At 45.9% G+C, this 13,678-nt stretch overlaps 2 protein-coding genes across 4 annotated transcripts in view; one reads left to right on the forward strand and one right to left on the reverse strand.

Annotated features, from left to right (window-relative positions):
• Positions 1-13,678, reverse strand: part of LOC142466804 (uncharacterized) — a 345,151-nt gene that overhangs the window by 171,654 nt on the left and 159,819 nt on the right. The gene's annotated exons all lie outside the window — the stretch shown is intronic.
• Positions 1-13,678, forward strand: part of LOC142466801 (uncharacterized) — a 39,952-nt gene that overhangs the window by 10,274 nt on the left and 16,000 nt on the right. The window contains exon 2 of one of the 3 annotated variants that reach the window (XM_075572251.1): positions 5,681-5,977. The exons of 1 other annotated variant lie outside the window; for it this stretch is intronic. The gene's annotated coding sequence lies outside the window, so the exon portion shown is untranslated. The remainder of the gene's footprint in view (positions 1-5,680; positions 5,978-13,678) is intronic. One more of the 3 variants, XM_075572250.1, reaches the window with a different exon arrangement.

Below are 13,678 nucleotides of genomic sequence, written 5' to 3' on the forward strand. Positions count from 1 at the left end.
GGAACAGCTTTCCTGAGGTTTGCTGCAGCCTGGATTCACTCAAAGCAATACACACTCCCTCTGGTATCTACTGCAGCTGTGCAGCCTTTCATTGCAAACTATACTTGCATTCACTCATTAGGGGCAGGACCTTCACACCCCCGCCGGGGATTGGCCCGCTGGCCTTTAAGTATTGCTTGCCCATAATGCTCCTTGCCGAGCATAGTCCTAACTGGATGTCAACTGTTTTGCCACAAGCTCTCGCTTGTTCTCCTTTGCTGATACCAGGTTCCGCCCTGCGTCCTTCAGCTTCCTTCTAGCCGCTTGTTCTCCAATGCTGATTCCAGGTTACGTCCTGCATCCTTCAGCTCCCTTCAAGCCGCTTGTTCCCTTATGCTGATACGGAGGTATTCCCTGCGTCCTTCAGCTTCTGTTCCCCTGTGCTGAAGCAGAGGTTTCGTCCCTGCGTCCTTCAGCCTCCTGGATTCCTGCACTAAAGTAGAGGTTCGTCCCTGCGTTCTGCAGTCTCCTGGATTCCTGCACTGAAGCGGAGGTTTCCCTGTATCTACAGCTTCCTGGTTCCTGGGGCCTACTCTTTCCCTAATATAGAGAGGCCGTGTCCTGGTTCCTGCGCTGAAACAGTGGATTCCCTAGCCCGCTCAGGACTTTTGCGTTGTAGCACTGGTGCACCCGTGCAGCAAGACGGTGTGCTATTCTGGTCTGCCTACCATCTCCTGTGACCAGCACCATGGGCCATGGTCGTCGCTCGCGCAAAGGCCAACCCCGCGCTCCTAAGCTGAAGCGGGTCTCTCCTATCTCCTTATTGCCGAACTCCTGCATGGACAATGTTTATCCTGACGTCTCCTGTTCTGACCCTGGCTTGTACAACGACGACGCTGTCTTCTCCAATCCTGATCCTGCGACATATGACTACGAACTGCGCAATCCGGATCAGCCTGCGCGGTCTCAGGTCGGTGCTTTTACAACCCCACCTCAGCCTCGCGGTCCGACCCTGGTTTGTGGCGAGCAGAACCCTGACACTTAGGGGCTTTCACCAATAGCCCTGCTTCCCTTACTCGAGCTAACCTGTGCTAGCGGTAAATCCCAAGAATAACTATAGCTATCTCCCGCAGATATGCACCTACATAACTCTGCACTCCCTCCAGCAACCTACTGACCAGGCATCGAACGGTAGCCAGGGCATTCCTCATCCCGAATGGCATCACTAAAAATTCACTGAGGCCACTCGGGGTGATGAAGGCTGACGTCTCCCTAGCGTCCCTCTCTACACTGCCCTTCACCTCTGCTGATACCCTGTATGCATTCCTATGCAGAGGGCGCAGATCACTTGTGAGCCCACGATGATCTGTGCCATGTGTCCAGCCCGGCTGGTCCGAGAACAGAACCCTATGCTGTTCTGACCTAGCCCTGGCTACTGCTCCTGGCTGCCTACTCACCCGGGACCCTAGCTCACCTGGAACCCCCCTAGTATAACCTATCCCAGCCAAGATGCTTGGCACTGCCTGCGCTACTCCCTGAAACAGCCTCTTATTCCTGGTAACAGGTCCAGGAGTATCCGCACAAGCACCCGCTTTACCCTCTTGCTGGCAGGCATCACCGGGGCGGCACAACTCTGCCACTGCCCCTGATGCCTCCGGCCAGGAGTAATGCTGCAACAGCTAACCTCTCGTCTGAGTGACCCGCTAGTGGAATGAAGTGGGCTTCCCGTAATCCTTGCTGCCTACACTCCCTGGATACCACTAACCGTCTTCTACCTGTCCAGACTCCTTCAAACCCGGTAGATCCAGACTCCCTACCCCAGAGCCAGCGGTGCGACAGCAAGTGGTCTGACCCCCCGCTGCCTGAAACTCGGACGACCGCAGTCTCATACCTTCTAGGCTGGGGTCAGCTTTCACCGCATTCCTAAATTCTGTTCCTAACACTAACCACCCACCGTTAGTCTCTAATTCAGGGGAAACAGGAACAGGTAAAGGGAACAGTAAGTCAGTCACTGGTCGCGACTCAGTAGTCTGGCTTACCTGTCTGGTCCCCTCAGAGACCGCTGGAACTGTTGGTCCCAAATGCAGGGGGACGGGTTGATCCTGCTGCCATCCCTGATGACTGGCTCCTAGGAATCGCTGCAACAGGAGCCAGCTCTGCAGTGAATACACAGGTAACATGTCCCAGGTCATTGCCGAGCAAAACTGCGGCATCTAACCCAGGCAATACCCCCACCTCCCTCATGCTACGACCGGCACCCCAATCCAAAAAGACCCGGGCAACCTGGAGTGACCACGGTCCTCCATCTGGCATGGTCACACGCATCCCAGTGACTGGGAGCAAATCCTCTGGCCGGACCATATCAGGCCGGACCAGGGTAACGAAGGCACCGGAATCCAACAAGCCGTCCGCTTGACGGTTTTCGATGGTCACCCTCTGCAGATGTTTCTGTTGGGCATCACTGGGCTGCATCCCGACTGATGCAACCTAATGCCCCTCCGTCTCCACTGCTGGGTCCTGAGGGTCAAATGCAGATCTCTCCGTGGACGTCCTTCTGTGGGTTGAATTCACGGCTCGGCTTGACTCTTCTGTGTGTGCCAGTCGCCTACTGGCGACCGGTCTCGCAGCTGGAGAGCGTTCCCCCAGATGGGGTTCACTGGACCTGGCACGGTCCGGACAGTCGGGTCTGATGTGACCGACTTTGTTACACAGGTAGCACCTTTTCTCATGCCTAAATTCTGCAGGTTGTAGGATTACTGTGCTCTGCTGCTGCAGATTTTTGCACCCACTGAGGCGTTTGCTTGGCTGGCATAGCGGTTGTCTGGGAGCACCTTTCTCCTCCATCAGGGCATGGCTGCATAAGTACTCGTCAGCCATCCTGGCAGCCTCCTCATGAGTCTTCATTTTTTTGTTAAAGACCCATGCCCTCACGTCTGAGGGGCACTGCTGCAATAACTGCTCATGGAAGATGTAAGTCCAGCAGCGTGTGGTACTTTGTGGCACCACAACCCTCCACCCACTGAGTACCCTGGCGTGCCATGCAGGCACCATAGTTCACAAAGGACTCCTGAGGATGGCGTTCCTCTGTCCTGAACTTGCCTCTGTACGCTTCTTGGGTGAGGGCATACCGCAGCAGCAGTAATGCCTTGAGGTGGTCGTGGTCATCCCGATCCTCTCGCGGGGTGGACTTCAGGGTCTCTTTTGCCTTGCCCGACAGCAAGGGATATAACCACAGCACCCAGTCACGTTGTGGTACTCTGTACCTTAAGCACTGCGTTTTAAAGTCAGATAAAAATCCGTCTATCTTGTCTTTGCCACAGACGAACTTATTGAAACTGATGGTTAACCTGGGGCACAGGCTGCTCTCCATTCACCAGGTGAGCATGAGGGGTCACTTGTCTGTGAACAGCTGCCAGCATGCAAATCCGCTCATCGGCTGTAGCGTTTGCCCCCCATGAGGCAAGAAGGGCTGTTAGTCCAGAGTTAGGGGTCTCCGCAGGAACATAAGGAGCAATTGGAACTGTTGGCACAATGTCCTCCGCAACCCCCAACCCCAGTCTTTCACCAATATCCTGGTGAGCACCCTCTCCCTCCCCTTGTCCATCTTCCTCCAGGAGTGGTAAAATGATAAGTGCAATTAAAGCGCTAGTGTAAACAAATTAATACAGTGTTATAAACAGTGATATATACAGTAGAACAAAACCTGTGGTACAGTTTATGATGAAGATTGTCCTTGAGCTGCCTGAGAGGTAGATCTGGTATCTTCCAACCAGATAAGAAGATTCGTGTGGAGTAGCCTCCTATGGCGCTAAGGATGAAGAATGGAATAGAGTCTTGTGCAGTGATTTCTTCTTACAGGGAATACCTCAGAGAAGGGAACAAGAAATAAACAAAAACACCGCAATAGTGTATTATCTTTGAGACAACAATTGTCGTATGGGACAAGATACAAAGAGCATTTATTGGTTAAAACAATTGTAACCGCAATTGACATAAAACATATGTGTGATTAATAAACAGTAGACTTTTCTCCTGCTGAACAAGAGGAAAGTTCTCACTGCTGAATAAGAAGTGAGCTTCCAAGCGCTTGTGCTTAAAGGAAGCTACGTTGCTCCGCCGTATAGTAAAACTGAAATCCTACTCACCGTCCATGAGTAGGACATGTACAGTGGTTCGGGGTCTTTTGCCAGGGATAGCCGCTTGCCGTGGGGTGCAGGGCGTCCTTTAGTGCGGGGAGATTTCCTGCGGTCCCCGTGGTCTGCTGCCAACCGAGTAGTTTCTAACCGTCTCCTCCCGCTGACGTCACCGTCTGGTGTGCACAGCTACGGGGTCCCTGGATGGCCAAAAACCTTCATACGCGTTTCGAAACTCCTTAATGCTGGGTTTCTTCGTCAGGGATGTCTGTTACATGGGGTTGTGCTTCCTTTTAAACCCTTGATGATTTAATTATGATAATTTGGTGGGAACGCCCTAATAAGAGTCCTGATAAGTGTCCTGTGTTTCTAAACATTGTTAAACAGGAATAAACAGTAATGAACAGTCATAAACCGTAATGCACAAAATCTTTGTACTGACATTTGTTTACATAGCATTTTTTTGTGTACATATAGCTAAGCCAGTGCGTACATACACGGATGAATATACAGGTGGATGAATATGGACATATTATAGCTGTAATTTGCTGCAAATAGAAATATATACTTATATATCACATAATATGTGTTATTTTCATCCAAACATCAGATCATTTATTGCTTAAACATCAAACATTAAGTGATGTATACCTTAGTGCTTTTTGTCCCTTTTAAAGGGAAAATTTATTTTAGCACAAGTGCAGTTATATGTAATAATGAAATCATTTGTCAGTTTGGATGGAATCATACCATGCGTGGGTCTAGACACATGGTATATAATAGTCATTAATCATTTTGCAAACATTGTTCTACAATTACTATTTGGCAACAATTAATATGCAACAAACATTTTACAGGGTGACATATATAATAAACCTTATGGAAAAATTGACAACTTTTAATTCTACTTGTATTTGTATACTTGAATTCATATAGAAAATGTAATATGTTGTTAGTGAACTTATACCCCAATGATTTACACCAGAATAAATAAATGTTAGTAATATATTCCATACCATTCTTTGGATGAGAGTATGGATTTGATCTTGAGCAAAAGTACTCGAAATGGTCTTTTTTTAGAAAATTTACTTTGGAGAGACACATATCTTAAAGACAAATTATTGAATAATGTATTGAAGACTGCAATAATGTGACTTATACAAATTGAAAATTAACGTGATAATAGTGCTAACTACCTAAATAATATATATTTTTTTATTTTATTCATTAAGTGATAGTGACATTAATGAGATTATTTGTATAATGCAATGTGGTGAATAATATTATAGTTTAGTGATTATATGAATATTTAGTGCATAAACTCATATAGTGCATATTTTGTGATTATTTTGTGATGTTGGACAGGCAATTTCATGATAGCTGAGTTTGTCGGCGGACAAGGGACAGGGCACCCACCCAGCCAGATCATGCGAAATCTACATTATTTGAGGAATGATGTCAAATCAAATTCAACATTCAAACCTTTTGGACTGAGGGTTTTTAATTCGAAAATCCAATAGGACTCTCTTCTAGATATGATGTTTAGTTTATCTCCCCCTCATTTACAGAATGTGGGACACTCTATAGACTGGCATTGAACTACACTGTGAGGGGAAAGTGAAGCACCGAACAGCAGCCTGCTTCTATCGGCGGTTCTCTCCACCACCCACTTTATTATGGAAAATGTGAGTTTCCTAATTACCTGTGCATAATACATTTGTATAGTTCATACTATTTGCACTATTTGTGGTTTTCTTTATTTTCATATCATCCACTTCACTGAGAGGATACAGACTCCAGTAACAAAAAGGGCTCCAGTCAGAGAGAGAAGGATCTCTGACATGCAGTGATTTTATACGTTTTTTGTGAGTTCATTTCTTATGTTTTAAATCATTTAAAGCAGTGAATTACCATCTGCACTATATATATTTATATTTTTTCACATATCACGAGATGCAGCGCTCCTCCACAACCCCAAGAAAAGAATACTCCACATCCTGGGATGAGGAACGATCCCACCAGAGGAAGTTGAGCTGCTGTTGTACACTGGTTTTAATTTATTTTATTTAACACTATATGGTGATAGGTTTATTGTGTGTACTTAAGGTGTGTCACTTATCACACTAATTATTATATTGTTTAGGAAGCGCCCAGTCCATCCACTTCCCCCACTCCCCCACCCACTATTACATATTATATTCCAATAGGTCTGACCTTGTCATGGCCTTTACAGTCTCTATGGCATTATCCAATTGATGTTTGTTATATTCTCGGTCAATGAATTTTTGTTTTAATTCCTGTGCCTGGACATCAAAGATTTGGGGGTCTGTGCAGTTGCGTTTAATCCTGACTAGTTGTCCTTTGGGAATGTTTTTAATCCAATTTGGATTGTGATGACTGCTGGCCAGTAAGTAGTTGTTTGCCTGGACCGGTTTGTAATAGGTTTTGGTTTTTAAGATGTTGTTTTCTGTGTATAACTGTAAGTCCAAAAACTCAATGCAGCTTTTACTTTCCTTAAACGTGAAGGTCAAGTTTCTATCATTGCTGTTAAGATATATTTTGAATGTTTCTAATTCTCCAACTGTACCCCTCCAAATGAATAAGACGTCGTCTATGTAGCGCCGCCATAGGACAAGATTCGCCCCCAGTTCTCTATTGGACCAGATGGTGTCATCCTCCCACTTACCCATATATAGGTTCGCGTAACTGGGAGCGAATTTTGTACCCATGGCGGTGCCACATGTCTGTAGATAGAATTGTTCTTTAAATAAGAAATAATTATGTCTTAGGATGTAATTGATTGATTCCATCAAGAATTTGACTAGTGTGGTTGGCATGGATTTGTCATTCTCTAATATTGTTCTAGTTGCTTCGCATCCTTTAGTGTGTGAAATTACGGTATATAGCGATGTTACATCTGCAGTGACTATGATATAGTCCTGTTGCCATTGTAGGTCCCTCAGGATTTGCAAGATGTGCGTGGTGTCTCGTAAATGTGAGCGCAATTTGACTACATATTTTTGTAGATGGTGATCAATGTACTCAGATAATGCTGAAGTAATAGATCATATGCCCGATATTATAGGGCGACCAGGTGGTCTCATAAGGTCTTTATGAATCTTCGGTATCATATAAAAGATAGGGATTCTTGGATGTAAATTATACAAAAATTCATGTTCCCTATCATTTATGACACCATCACTTACTGCTCCCTCCAATAGAAGTTTTAGTGTCTCCTGATATTTCGATGTGGTATTACAGTTTAAAGGGAGGTAGGTATCTTGATCATCAAGAATGCGTCTCGACGACTCAATGTAGTAAGCCGCATCCATGACTACAATGCCCCCTCCCTTGTCCGCCGATTTAATCACTATTTGTTTGTTGTTCTCTAATTGTGTTATTGCCTGTTTCTCATCAAAACTAAGATTGTCTTTCTTTCTTTTCTCCTTCGAGATGTGTCTCTCCAAGTCTGCTGTGACCATTTCTGCGAATGATTCCACTAAATTGCCCCTTGCAAATTTGGGGTAAAAGGTTGATGTTGGTTTAAACTTAGTGTAGTTACTATTTGTACCCTTTATATTTTCGTCAATAGATGTTTTATTTTTTGCAAAAAACCTTTTAAGTGCTAGCTTTCTAACAAATTTTTGCACATCTACTGTATATAGATCTCAAAATTATTGGGATCGCTAGTGGGTGCAAATGTTAACCCTTTACTCAACACTTGTTTTTCAGGTTTAGTTAATTTATAATGACTTATATTAAATATATTGAGTTGCTGTTTGATCTTATTAAGTTTTCTCATTCGCTTATTGTTCTGGCTGGTTTTTTCTTTCCCACCTCTTCTACCTCTCTTCCTATTTTTCTTTTTCTTGTATTGGGTGAATCCCATTTTTTGTCTGATTTTTTTCTCTAATATTCCTCGTCCCTTTCTCTCTTCCAATCTAAAAAAGAAAACGTCGGTCTCTTTTCCAGACTGGAAGTTTGGGGGACACCCTGTTTTTTATCACCATTAATTAATTTTGGTTCTTTTGTGGGACTCACACTGATTTTATTTGTTTGTTTATTCTTACTTGTGGGAGATGTTGTGGGGCTTATCTTTTTCTGATGTGTATAATCTATATGTAAACCTCTTAGTTGATGAAAAGGAGAATTTATATTATATTTAGGTTTGCTGTTAGAGTTTTCTTTTTCTTTATTTGTCTCCTTTTCTCTTCTAAGATTGGTACGGTCTATTTCATCCTTTTGCTTTCTACTGTCTCTAGAATTAGATGGAGTCCTATCCCGGGATCCATCATATTTGGACTTTTCGGGTGCCCATTTTTTGTCATAACGTTTTTTGCCTTTATGAAAAGTTTGGTTTTTTTCTAAATTTGAAGTTTAATTCCAATTTCTGTATTTACCTCGGGCATAGTCTAGCTCAGCGTTTCCCAAATGGTGGGTCGCGACCCGGCACCGGGCCACGAAAGCAAAATGCCGGGTCGCCTAAAAAAAACTCTTGTCGGGGGGCATGGCTAGGACACAGGGCAGAGCGGTCGCACTTCTGCTAGGCTCCGTAAAAAACAAAACTAAAAATCTGCTGCTGCTTAGCTGTGCACTTGTGCAGGACCCCATGCAGAGAAGCAATCAGCAGTAGCTCTGCCTCTAACACTTCCTGTATCTTCACGGCACCAGGTCAGGGGGGAGGGAGGTCAGGTGGGTGGGTATGGAAGCCCAGAGCATGCACAAGCTGTGGAACCCTAGCTTCACTCCAGCAAGCCTTGAAGAAGAAGAGAACCTGCCTGCTCCTGCTCCATTGTGTTGCCGACTACAGGGTAAGTGCAGCAGCAGCCCCCCCCCCCCCCCCCCCCAGCAGGCAGAAAAAAATAACTTTCAGAACAATTGCACTGCAAGCACTTTTAGACATTTTATTGCACGGGGACTACTGGAACTGGGTGCCCCTGGTCTCTCTCTCTCTCTCTTTGCCCTCCTTGTTCTCTCTCTGCCCCCCCTGGTCTCTCTCTGCCCCCCCCCCTGGTCTCTCTCTGCCAACCCCTGGTCTCTCTCTGCCAACCCCTGGTCTCTCTCTGCACCCCCTGGTCTCTCTCTGCCCCCTCCCTGGTCTCTCTCTGTCCCCTCCCTGGTCTCTCTCTGCCCCCTCCCTGATCTCTCTCTGCCCCCTCCCTGGTCTCTCTCTGCCCCCTCCCTGGTCTCTCTCTCCCCCTCCCTGGTCTCTCTCTGTCCCCTTCCCTGGTCTCTCTCTGTCCCCCTCCCTGGTCTCTCTCTCTCCCCCTCCCTGGTCTCTCTCTCTCCCCCTCCCTGGTCTCTCTCTGTCCCCCTCCCTGGTCTCTCTCTGTCCCCCTCCCTGGTCTCTCTCTGTCCCCCTCCCTGGTCTCTCTCTGTCCCCCTCCCTGGTCTCTCTCTGTCCCCCTCCCTGGTCTCTCTCTGTCCCCCCTCCCTGGTCTCTCTCTGTCCCCATCCCTGGTCTCTCTCTGCCCTCCCTGGTATCCCTCTGCCCCCTCCCTGGTCTCTCTCTGCCCCCCTGGTCTCTCTCTGCCCCCCCTGGTCTCTCTCTGCCCCCCCATGTCTCTCTCTGCCCCCCCTGGTCTCTCTCTGCCCCCCCTGGTCTCTCTCTGCCCCCCTGGTCTCTCTGCCCCCCTGGTCTCTCTCTTTCCCCCCCCTGGTCTCTCTCTGCCCCCCCCTGGTCTCTCTCTGCCCCATCCCTGGTCTCTCTCTGCCCTCCCTGGTCTCTCTCTGCCCCCCCCCCCTGGTCTCTCTCTGCCCCCCTGGTCTCTCTCTGCCCCCCCCTGGTCTCTCTCTGTCCCCCTCCCTGGTCTCTCTCTGTCCCCCTCCCTGGTCTCCCTCTGCCCCCTCCCTGGTCTCCCTCTGCCCCCTCCCTGGACTCTCTCTGCCCTCCCTGGTCTCTCTCTGCCCCCCCTGGTCTCTCTCTGCCCCCCCCCTGGTCTCTCTCTGCCCCCCCCCCCTGGTCTCTCTCTGCCCCCCCCTGGTCTCTCTCTGCCCCCGCCCTGGTCTCTCTCTGCCCCCCCCTGGTCTCTCTCTGCCCCCCCTGGTCTCTCTCTGCCCCCTCGCTGGTCCCTCTCTGCCCCCTCCCTGGTCCCTCTCTGCCCCCTCCCTGGTCTCTCTCTGCCCCCTCCCTGGTCTCTCTCTGCCCCCTCCCTGGTCTCTCTCTGTCCCCTCCCTGGTCTCTCTCTGCCCCCTCCCTGGTCTCTCTCTGCCCCCTCCCTGGTCTCTCTCTGCCCCCACCCCTGGTCTCTCTCTGTCCCCCTCCCTGGTCTCTCTCTGTCCCCCTCCCTGGTCTCTCTCTGTCCCCCTTCCTGGTCTCTCTCTGCCCCCTCGCTGGTCTCTCTCTGCCCCCTCCCTGCCCTCTCCCTGGTCTCTCTCTGCCCCCCCCTGGTCTCTCTCTGCCCCCTCCCTGGTCTCTCTCTGCCCCCTCCCTGGTGTCTCTCTGCCCCCTCCCTGGTGTCTCTCTGCCCCCTCCCTGGTCTCTCTCTGCCCCCTCCCTGGTCTCTCTCTGCCCCCTCTCTGGTCTCTCTCTGCCCCCTCCCTGGTCTCTCTCTGCCCCCTCCCTGGTCTCTCTCTGTCCCCCTCCCTGGTCTCTCTCTGTCCCCCTCCCTGGTCTCTCTCTGTCCCCCTCCCTGGTCTCTCTCTGCCCCCTCCCTGGTCTCTCTCTGCCCTCTCCCTGGTCTCTCTCTGCCCCCCCCCCCCAGTCTCTCTGTATGGACATTCTTATCTGTTTTATTTTACCTATAGGCCAGTATAGCATATAAAATTTTAGTGGGTCACGAAGTAGAAGTATAAAAATAACCAGGTCACGGAAAAAAAAGTTTGGGAAACCCTGGTCTAGCTTGTCCCTGTGGTGTTTAATTTTTTTGTTTTCTTTTATTTCTTTTTCTACCTGTTTTGTTTTTTTCTCAATTTTATCTTCATATAAAATTTTCTCTGAGCTAGTGTTGGTTTCTAGATATTCCTGAATTTCGACAATTTCATTGTCTAGTTTTTGCAATAATTTCCTTCTATTCATGATTAGAAATCTCATTAGTTCAAATGAACAATTGTCCAATAGTCTATTCCATTCTAAAATGAATTGATCACTTTCAAAATCTGTTGTTGGAGATTTGAAAATTCGCAGACCCCTAGGGATCATTTTTTGTTCCAAATATTTTTCTAGAGCTACTGCGTCCCATAATTGACGGGATTCGTGAATTAATAATTTTTCTAGTCTGTCATAAGTAGCCTCTAGATCTTCTACCTTTTCATCTTCCTGTATCATGATATTATCATTGTTTTGTTCTGTGGAAAATATAGAGTCTATATCTAACCCTCTACTATTCCGATTGTGAAATAAAGTGCTCATAATTAAATCTGATTCTATGTAACACAGCAGCTAACACTTAAGATAAACTCAAAGTGGTAAAATGATAAGTGCAATTAAAGCGCTAGTGTAAACAAATTAATACAGTGTTATAAACAGTGATATATACAGTAGAACAAAACCTGTGGTACAGTTTATGATGAAGATTGTCCTTGAGCTGCCTGAGAGGTAGATCTGGTATCTTCCAACCAGATAAGAAGATTCGTGTGGAGTAGCCTCCTATGGCGCTAAGGATGAAGAATGGAATAGAGTCTTGTGCAGTGATTTCTTCTTACAGGGAATACCTCAGAGAAGGGAACAAGAAATAAACAAAAACACCGCAATAGTGTATTATCTTTGAGACAACAATTGTCGTATGGGACAAGATACAAAGAGCATTTATTGGTTAAAACAATTGTAACCGCAATTGACATAAAACATATGTGTGATTAATAAACAGTAGACTTTTCTCCTGCTGAAGAAGAGGACAGTTCTCACTGCTGAATAATAAGTGAGCTTCCAAGCGCTTGTGCTTAAAGGAAGCTACGTTGCTCCGCCGTATAGTAAAACTGAAATCCTACTCACCGTCCATGAGTAGGACATGTACAGTGGTTCGGGGTCTTTTGCCAGGGATAGCCGCTTGCCGTGGGGTGCAGGGCGTCCTTTAGTGCGGGGAGATTTCCTGCGGTCCTCGTGGTCTGCTGCCAACCGAGTAGTTTCTAACCGTCTCCTCCCGCTGACGTCACCGTCTGGTGTGCACAGCTACGGGGTCCCTGGATGGCCAAAAACCTTCCTACGCATTTCGAAACTCCTTAATGCTGGGTTTCTTCGTCAGGGATGTCTGTTACATGGGGTTGTGCTTCCTTTTAAACCCTTGATGATTTAATTATGATAATTTGGTGGGAACGCCCTAATAAGAGTCCTGATAAGTGTCCTGTGTTTCTAAACATTGTTAAACAGGAATAAACAGTAATGAACAGTCATAAACCGTAATGCACAAAATCTTTGCACTGACATTTGTTTACATAGCATTTTTTTGTGTACATATAGCTAAGCCAGTGCGTACATACACGGATGAATATACAGGTGGATGAATATGGACATATTATAGCTGTAATTTGCTGCAAATAGAAATATATACTTATATATCACATAATATGTGTTCTTTTCATCCAAACATCAGATCATTTATTGCTTAAACATCAAACATTAAGCGATGTATACCTTAGTGCTTTTTGTCCCTTTTAAAGGGAAAAATTTTCATTTGAACTAATGAGATTTCTAATCATGAATAGAAGGAAATTATTGCAAAAACTAGACAATGAAATTGTCGAAATTCAGGAATATCTAGAAACCATCACTAGCTCAGAGAAAATTTTATATGAAGATAAAATTGAGAAAAAAAACAAAACAGGTAGAAAAAGAAATAAAAGAAAACAAAAAAATTAAACACCACAGGGACAAGCTAGACTATGCCCAAGGTAAATACAGAAATTGGAAGAAAACTTCAAATTTTGAAAAAACCCAAACTTTTCATAAAGGCAAAAAACGTTATGACAAAAAATGGGCACCCGAAAAGTCCAAATATGATGGATCCCGGGATAGGACTCCATCTAATTCTAGAGACAGTAGAAAGCAAAAGGATGAAATAGACCGTACCAATCTTAGAAGAGAAAAGGAGACAAATAAAGAAAAAGAAAACTCTAACAGCAAACCTAAATATAATATAAATTCTCCTTTTCATCAACTAAGAGGTTTACATATACTGTAGATGATACACATCAGAAAAAGATAAGCCCCACAACATCTCCCACAAGTAAGAATAAACAAACAAATAAAATCAGTGTGAGTCCCACAAAAGAACCAAAATTAATTAATGGTGATAAAAAACAGGGTGTCCCCCAAACTTCCAGTCTGGAAAAGAGACCGACGTTTTCTTTTTTAGATTGGAAGAGAGAAAGGGACGAGGAATATCAGAGAAAAAAATCAGACAAAAAATGGGATTCACCCAATACAAGAAAAAGAAAAATAGGAAGAGAGGTAGAAGAGGTGGGAAAGAAAAAACCAGCCAGTACAATAAGCGAATGAGAAAACTTAATAAGATCAAACAGCAACTCAATATATTTAATATAAGTCATTATAAATTAACTAAACCTGAAAAACAAGTGTTGAGTAAAGGGTTAACATTTGCACCCACTAGCGATCCCAATAATTTTGA

Source organism: Ascaphus truei, chromosome 15 (genome assembly GCF_040206685.1).
Source record: "Ascaphus truei isolate aAscTru1 chromosome 15, aAscTru1.hap1, whole genome shotgun sequence".
NCBI lineage: Eukaryota > Metazoa > Chordata > Amphibia > Anura > Ascaphidae > Ascaphus > Ascaphus truei.